The following is a 9,468-nucleotide window of genomic DNA, read 5'->3' as shown; positions in this document are numbered from 1 at the left end:
TATGTTCAATTTACATTTCAGAAATAAAAACTTGTTTATTTAGCTGCAAAATTACAGTTTCCATCTTCAGTGACTCTTTCATATTTATTCTACAATTTTCCTATGTACATGGCTTGTATCTAAAACCATTTGGATTTTTGCAGCCCGCACTCGTATCTTTTAGAACAACTCGACTTCGTTTTTCCCAGTCATGTTCGTGAAAGAATCGTCAATTTCTCTCACAGCATTCACTGCTTCGGCGCCAGAGAGGTTTGTGACTCTGCTAATTCTGCAGAAGCACTCTTATAAGGATACATCTGTAAATGGCTGAATGGGACTTCGAAGAGTGGCGCCACCAAAATTATTTAAGTCGCATACATATAAGAGCTGTATAAGCACCATTTCGTAGCTGAATGCCTTGTAGAAGAGGCAAGGCCTATAAGAGCTGTATAAGAGTTTTGTATACGAGCTGGACTTAACAGAGTCGTATAAGATGGATTTTAAGAGTTGGACTCCTTAAATAATATTTAAGAGTGGGCTTCAAACTTTTTCGAAGTGTTTGTTGTTGTCTCGAGTGTTGGGCTTTTGGTTATGAAAGTAAAAGTATTTCAAGAGCTGCGGGTGTGAGGCGCAAACTTCATTGAACAGCCAGCAAAAACAAAAATATATATCCTAGAAGTTTTCGACTTAAGTGAAAGTGCCAGCAATGAGATGAATTAGAAAAAGTTTATGCCGGCTGAAATATTTGAGTAATAGGAAATGAATTGACCGAGATTCCGGATTACTTAGATTGTGTATCATAAGTTATGGCGCAGTGCGAAAACACATTCAAACAGCTCATAATCCAGTTAAGATTCGGGTGGAGAAATAATATAAATGCGAATGTTTTGGGTAAATTTAATTAAATTCGGTTTAAATTTTGCCACTTGCACAAAATGTTAACAGGTCATCAACAGCAAGTTAAACATTTAAAGTCGAACAGGGCTCTGCACTTTGGAAATTCGAATTTCGATTGGGGTAACAAACAGAAATTGACATGCACTCTTATGGTCGAATATCTCTACCATATGATATTTCCGCCAGCCGGATTTTATTTTCAAATTAATTAAATACCTCGCACATCTCGAACAACACAAATCGCAATGCACTCGAGTTTTGCTTTTGCAGCTGATGAATCGCAATAAAATGCACTTCAATGCGAAAACAAAAATCGTTTCTGAAAAATTGAAGCCAAAGCAACGACCCCTTCTCAATATCGGTGGAAAAAATAGCAAACAAGTTGGAAAAGAATCAACAAATATGTTTGTTTGCCTGTGCATCTGAATAATAAAAATACTACGCCATCGAGGTGCCAGGGAAATATATATACGTATCAAGGGCAAATAACTACCTCATGTTTCGAGCAATCGAAGATGGTTTATGCACTTATTTAATAAAAATTGCCAGCACCCATAAACCATTTATGAAAATGCAGTGCACGCAATTTATGAATGTGACAATATATAGTACAGTTGATCAAAACTATACCCAGTGATACAAAAGATTTCGATAACATATATAAATAAAGCAGAAAACGATTATCATAATATATCCATGAGTACGGATTATGATTATGATTCTCTCGACTCTTGACGTGTGAAATGAGCTGGCCAAGGACAGCTAAAGGGACTGGGGTATATAGCGTATAGATACAGTCTGAATAATGTGGTGGCTCAACTAGTGCACAGGCTGGCTTTATTAATGGCTCATAATGACTTAAGTGAAATTACTGAAGCGTAACTGGCCGTGCTCGTCGCTATCTCACCATCCCTCTCACTCATCCGTTCGTGCCATCTCTTTCCGCCTAGCTGGCCCATTTCAGCTGCAACCATAAACGGCGAGAATTCCCACGCGGCATTTAATATTCTGTTGCCCGAGTAAATTTTACCCCGTCCCCGTGAACCCACAAAACCCACCCTCCGTCGTTTTGACCCGGCTAACATGTTGCTTCTTCCTCTTGACGTTTCTTGTTGTAGTTGTAGTTGCTGTGCTGTTGTTGTTAGTGCTGCTGTGCAAGTTGTTAAGGTCAGTTCATATATTATGCTTTGCCGTGGAAAAGGTGCCATAAGTCTGCCACCATGTGCAGGGTGGTATACAAGTAGTTTTTCCCCCGAAGCCTTTGTCTCTTTTCACTTTTCTCGTCTCGTCTGCTCTGCTCAGTTCTGTACTGTGCTGTCCATGGGGCAACTGTTGCCTACTTTCCCGCTTTTCCATTTTCCCTTCTGCTTTTGTTTGGCTCCCTTTTGCCTGCTAATTAAGCGAAATTTTGCGTAATAAGCTTGTCTGTAATTTGCGCCATCTTTCTGCCTTTGCTTTTCTGCCATTTTGTGCGTACGTGTTTGGGTGTGTGTGTGTGTGCGTGTTACCATTTTCCTTTTGGCCATTCTACGGTTTCTGTTAACTGTCATCAAGGTGTTCATTGACTTTGTTTTTATACCTCAATGAATTTCGTGGAGATAGATGGCAGGCAATTTCGGCACTGACTTCCCCAGAAAAGTTACTCAAGCTCAAGTCCATCGATTAACTGGTATCCCAATTATGTCTATGTACGATAAACTAATTAGAATTGATTAACATAAAAAAGCAGAGCCCGTATAAGGATATTCAAATACTGAATAATCTAGTATTTAAAACCCATTAAAGGTATGAGACTGGAGCTATTGTGGCTAAGTATTAACTGATCAATCTGGTAATTAACAAGGCTCAAACATTTCGTAATAATAGAGGCCAAAATAAATGTACAAATAGTACATGCAAAATGTATGTTTAATTGTAATGGCACCAGGATATATGAGTAATTGTTCAGTAAATGGATAAACCGATTGTTATTAAGCATATTTTGCAAGTAATGCAAGCAAAAAGTGAAGATTTTTTTTTAATATTTCAATAGCTTAAAGCCCCAAAAATCGTGGAAGAATAAATGAAATCCCATTTATGTTGGCGCAAAACGCATTTTCCAGCTCCATTGAACCCAAATCCGAAAGATACTCATATGCACTTCAATTCCGAACCAACAGCTCTCCGCTAATGTGTGTGGCTCCAATACCTGTGCCAATGTTTGCCACTGATAAGTGCGCATTATTTACGCTATGCCTAACTCGGCGGTACACGCATAATTTCATCAAAAATTCACACCGCCAGACAGGAACAACAGGATGAAAAAAATTATGGAAAAATATAAAAAGAATGCAGGGAGCTGGGCACAAAAAAAATTTAGATAATCATATTGTGAAATTTTTAACACCTGCTGCTTGTTGTGGTTTCGTTGCCCTGCCATTTTTATCCGGTGCGAGTGGATATCAAGCGAAATAATAAAGGCATTATTTACACAGGCATGGCAACAAAAAGCCAAAATGTCATTAAGCACACACACGGGCGGGTGAGTTGTGTTGTTGTTTCAACACATGTAAACAAAACCATTGAATTAAACCGAAAATTAGCATCGATTTAAGTCAAGACCGGGGGTATTATCCCCATGGCTTACCTATGCGACCCCCCAAACCCTTCATAACCCTCATAGCCCTCATGCCCGCCAAAAACTCGCCACGACGTAGCCCGCTTATCAGTTACGCCAAAACCCGAGCAAGAAACACAAAACCCCGGGCATCCCCTCTAACGAATAACACCTCGCCCAGTTGGGCTTTAAACAAATTTTGAGCATAATTTAAACATGTGTTGCTAGCCCGCAGCTGCCTGCGCGAACTGACTGCGAAACCGCCTACACGGCGTTTACGTATGTACACGCTGCGTATGCTTAATCCCTTTTAATCCGCATTTCGGCAACGTGTGTGCCTACATAACCCCAAACAGGTAAACAGGAGGAGCCGGAGAAAAACAACAACAACAAGGACATCCCCTCGCCAGGAGCAGCAACAGCAACAACAGCAGCAGCGAAATGCAAATGCAAATCACGCCGGAGTCACTGATAAGGTAACCTCGAATCTCCTAACCAGACTGTCCTCGTTTCTCCCCTTCTATTTTTTCCGGATTTTCAAGTGGTTTTTCGACTTGGCGTTCCCGGATGTGTCAGCCCACAAAGATCCTTGATAGATGCGAGCGCAAAGTGAAGTGTGTGAGCCCAACAACTGAGAGCTGAATGGCAATCCTTAAACAGAAAATCACACAGGTTGCCAGTGGTATCGATGGTAAAAGTTGTTCGGAAAAGTAGGCACTTATTATAGGCAAATATTTGATAAAACATACTCGTTTGCCAGTGATCTTGGAGCAGCAAAGATACAAGGATACTACACCAAATCGATTGGCTACTGTATGATAGAATGCACTTTTACAGGACATCTGCTTGGTTTTTAATAACATTTATAACTAATATTATGCATACTATATAAAAACAATTTATAAGTGTAAAAGTTTTGACTCTTTTTGCTTTACTTTTGCGTTTTTTTTATTACCATTTGCCTTACAGTAAAGCCATAGAAGTATAACATTTAATTAACTGAAAACCTCAAAAGCTTATTTAAACTCCATGTTTGCCAGCAATGATCAGTGGCAAAATAAAGGTATTTATCTGACGAATGCATCTCGCATTTATAGCTTGTCTTTCCATCCGTCTGCCTAAAATCAATGGAAGGGAAAAGTAATATTCCTGTACTTCCCCCCTTTTTGCGAGCAATCAGCTTTTAGTTTGCTTTGACGCACTGACAATTTGGATGGGGACTTGGCAGCAAACATTTTATTCCGTTGCATTTACTTGGCAAATTTAATTTGTGCAATATTAATTTTCGTCATAGGAAAAGACTTTTGTGAAAGATATGGATACATTACATCCCCTGGCCGCACGTCATAAATGTTGCACATGCAGGACACACGAAGATGGAGAATGAAAATTAATTGGAATAGAATAAAATGATATAGAATAAAATAAAATGTAAGCCCGAAAGTAGTAAACCGTTAAGCTCTGGACGGCTAACAAAGGAAGGGCCGAAAGCAGTTACACAATTTATGCATGGCTAAAGCCCCCAAAAAACCCCTCACCTTAGCCGAAAACATTTTGTTGCATTCAGCGCCATCTTAGAGCGGCTCTCGTCTGCCTATTGTAAATGCAACTTAGAATTTGTTGCAAATAAAGTGAAATGGCAACGGCTGCTGGGAAAATCCACATCCACACCCCCTTCCTCACTTACCACCGCCCCCCGCACCCCTCACAATACAGGGCCAAAAAAACGGAAGAAAGCCAAAGAAGAAGGCAAAAAATTGGCAATTTAACATTTGACGTTTTCTACGAGACTTGTTCAAACAATATACTTGGGAATTTGTTTTAATGCTCCAACGGGGATTGAGTAGGGAAGGGGATCGAGGAGGGGTCAGCCGGGGGCAGGGTAGGTGCGAAGGGTTACTTTCCAGCTTTTCTCCGACTTGTACGCTGGCAACTTGCAATAATGTCTTTAAATTTTTATTAGATGACGACGCTTATGCGCCTTAGTTGCCTACAGTTGTAGCCTGCCCCACACCCCTTCAGCCCCTCGAGCAGATCTGCTCCTTGGATTCCTGGAATCCTCGACTCCTCGAGTCCTTGCAACACGAAATGCTGAAATGTTGTTGAGAGTTGCAGTGTGGATATGTGCATGGCAGTTGTTCACGTCGCACTGGCCACGTGTGCAGACACACTTATGTGTATATTAGTAGTCAGGAGGTGTAAAAAGGAGGATGAGGCAATGTGTAAATATGTACACTAATTACCAAAAATAAGGTAAATAAAAAGGTGAGCACACAGGTTGACTTAAAGTCGATGAGGAAATACGCTTGCAATCGAAATGTTTCAGACATTTTGGTTTGGTTTATATCAAGTCTGCTTTCAGTATCTTTTTGAACTTATGCTTCTAAAGTTAAAATAATCAGAGATACATATGTTGACTTAGTTGTTGGTTACAGGTTTGCCTATCAGCAAGATACTGCAAACCGGCATGTTGAAACTGCCTGAAAGTTAAATATATAGTACTAGGTATATCTTAGTTTCCCCCAATTTGAAGCATACTTTTCAGAGCGTGTATTCCCCAAGTTCGCCATTTGGCAACTGCAACTGCAACAAAGCGAATTAAAGTGTTTGTGAGCATGCCAGTTTAGCTAGAGGCCCCTGAGCGTATGCTAGACTTTATTTAATGCGGCTGTTGCCTGTCGCCTAATTCGCATAATTACGCGCTTATTATTTTTGCCAACTGTCGCTGTATCCGTGTCTCTAGTTGTATCTGTATCTGTAAATGTATCTGCAGTTGTATCTGCATCTGGGCCCGCTCCGCCTGTTCATCTATCTCCCTCTGGCGGCCTGTTGCTGTCTGTTGCTCCCACTTTGCGAACGCGTAATTTTATTTAGCTTTGCGTGCAGAGATGTAATTGTGTTATTTGCTTGATTTTATTATTTGCCCCAAGGCCGCAGGCGGCACAGCCGCACCTAGCGGCCATAATTAACCAAATAAATAAAACAGTCGAAAACTGAACCGACTGCTGAGTGGGTGGGTGTTTGGTTATTTTGTTTGTGTGGAATTTATTCGCGTTTATCTATGGGTTCACTATGGGCTGACTGGATAACCAATACGGCTGCATCGGCACTCGCATACAATGTTGTCACATTTTTTAGCCGACTTATTTGCCATTTGGCCCGCTGTGTTTATTTTGGGTTTTTTAATGTCCTGGCCTGCAGGGACCAAAGCAAATTAAATGGCTGTCAAATGTTGTTTTATTTCAGCTGGGTGGCTTTTTGTTTGCGGAACTACTTATTGGCATGTTTGCGAATTCGGTTTCGCAAATTCAGTTTGCTTGTTTTGGCACTGCCATTATGAAGTTGTGAGCATAACTAATTGAAAAGTTTTTTCGAACAGCATTTTGCTGGCGTATTTTTAGCTTGGTCAGTGTGAGATTGTCGGAGATTTATTCTATTCCATTTCTCTTCAAGGTTCTTAGCAAAGTCATATTTTAAACTTGGGAACTCGTAAAAATAAATATATAAGCTATTGAAATGTATATTTGGCCAAAATTACAAGTATTACAAGTATTGAAAGGAATATCTTTAAATTTGAATAATATTTATACCCGTTCTTCGTGAAATAAGAGTTGATAATAGATTCGTTGAAGGTAGCGTTTACCGACCATATAAAGTATATATTTTAGTGACGTCGGTCTGGTCATGTCCGTGTGTCCGTCCATTCATTTAAAGCTTATCACGAAGCTTAGTATTCGTAAAAATCAATAATTGTGGCAACCTATGCGAAAATTCCTATAAAAGATGACTGCTATGCAGTTGACTGCAGTCTTTAAATTCAGTCTCCAAAATGAACGGGCTGCTTGTCGTGACTATCTTGCTGATCATCGGTCCACTATAAGTTTTTCCTCTTCAAGTAAGTAATAGCAATATTTAATGAATCCTGAAAATTATGTATGCTTTTTATTCACTGCCAGGATGACGTTAAAGAAGAGTGCATACAAGAGGTTGGTTTGAACAAAGAAAACTTGCGTAGCAAAGTCAATTGCTATTTTAGGTGTATATTTGAGAGGCAGAACGTGATTGTCAATGGTACGATCAATTTATTTTATATTAAGGCTGCAAAAACTTGCGAAGACATACAGAACGACGACCCATGTAGACTCGCATTTCTACTTCAAAGGTGCCTCAAAGCAAACTTGAGTGATGAAGAATTCTCTCTGTTGGCACCATATTACCACTACCCGCGTTTTGATTGATAAAGAATAAATTCAGGTTGAATATATATTTGGACTTAAAAAGTGTTTTTTTTTTCAATAAGATAAATAAATTTTTCAATTCATAAATAAAATATCAAAAAATTGCTATTTAACATTATTATAACTTATTAATTCGGTTAGAACACCTAGAATATTTCACTTTTTCTCAAAAGCTTAAACAAACAAATATTAAAATATCTCATAAAATTAATTCATATTTTTTATTTGAAGGTACATATATGTAAATTGTATACCTTAGTAATCGTGAATATCAATAATTGAGGAAACTTATTGGTGCTGCTTGTCATGACTCTCTTACTGACCATTGGTATACTATCGGTTTTTCTCATTCTGGCTCCCAAATTGAATTATTATAGATGCTCGAATTAAGTACCAAATTTTCCAATATATGAGTAAGCCCACGGACTTACAAGATAATGTGAAAAACGCACATACTAAGCGGATTATTTGGGAAATATTTATTGAATGCCAGCTAAAGATAATTGGGTACGTATTGTCTTCCTGGCTTGTTCAGGAATAATTACTTGATTCGGCTGCGAAAGCCAGCTTCAATCACAAAGCATTCGGGCTTATGAAAATTAATTTAATCACTTACCAAACATTGTTGAAGTCAAACTTATTGACGGCTTTGGGCGCCGGGTAAAATCTCTCTCGGTCCGAAATCGAATTGCCTTCCGAGAGCAGGAGTTTTACCTGAAGGCCCTGACTGCCGCAACGCCAATAACCGCAGCAAAATACATTTATTTAAGTTCCGTCACATCAAACGTTTACGCCGCCCACCCCGCCCATCAAGCCATAACTCAGGCAGACAACCTTGAGCAACAATTGCCCATCTAATTCACTCAGCTGCTCGCCTGTTCTTCAGCACACCAGCTCACCGGTTAGCTGTTAGCTGTTAGCTGTTGTCTTGGCCCACATTACCGGGCCCTCTTCGCGGCGACGGCATGATTGGCATCATCGGCATCGGCCGACTTCGACTGCCGGCGGCGCAGTTAATGTTGTCTGATTTCATTAGCGCTGCGCAGCTCTCACCTTTTCTCACCTGCCGCACAAGTGCCGTATTGTCACTTGGCGTCTTCGTTTTTTTGGCCTTAACACACACAGGTGCCAGCGGGGTCGAAATGACCCCGGCGAGCATTTCAAGCCGAATGTTATTAACAGGATTAACAGGATTTCTACAAATCTCAATACCATTTAATAAAATAAAACAAATAAGTGCGAAATTGAAACTCATGTTAAATAATCACAACAAATTGCAATTATCCATATTCCATCATAGCTAACCAATATGTTAAATAGTCTTAAAGCACACACAATAATTGTAATCTACCTTTGGTGTTATTTGTATTATTTTGTAAAATAGTATAATTGGTTTTTTGGATCTGCGATGTAAGCGCCACAATTAAATAATTATCATGAATTCATAACAAGCTACCGAAATGGGCCCATTGTGGGGTTAATAAAAACACGTGTAATTTATCTCTTGCTCTTTCGTTTTCATTTTCGCCCATCTGGTTCGCACGCCAATTAACCCCCCAAGTGCCAAGTGTCCCGCCAACACCCCCTGCCCTTCGCGTCGCTTTTACATGAACTTGAACGAGTTTATTGGTATATTATTATTGGTTTTCCTTCTCCTGTTGATATTGTCGTCGATGGCTGTCAGTATTATTGGCCCCAATACTATACAATAATCGCATTTGTATGCCGCTCTTTATGGCCATGTATTTATTTATTTCG

The 9,468-nt window shown here is 39.6% G+C and overlaps 1 pseudogene; it reads left to right on the top strand.

Moving 5' to 3' along the window:
- Positions 1-7,301: 7,301 nt before the first annotated feature.
- Positions 7,302-7,710, top strand: LOC116800698 (annotated as a pseudogene).
- The last annotated feature ends 1,758 nt before the right edge of the window (positions 7,711-9,468 follow it).

Source organism: Drosophila sechellia, chromosome 2R (assembly GCF_004382195.2).
Source record: "Drosophila sechellia strain sech25 chromosome 2R, ASM438219v1, whole genome shotgun sequence".
Classification (NCBI taxonomy): Eukaryota; Metazoa; Arthropoda; class Insecta; order Diptera; family Drosophilidae; genus Drosophila; species Drosophila sechellia.
The sequence above is the reverse complement of the archived record's forward strand: the minus strand, read 5'-3'. Positions and strand labels throughout refer to the sequence as shown.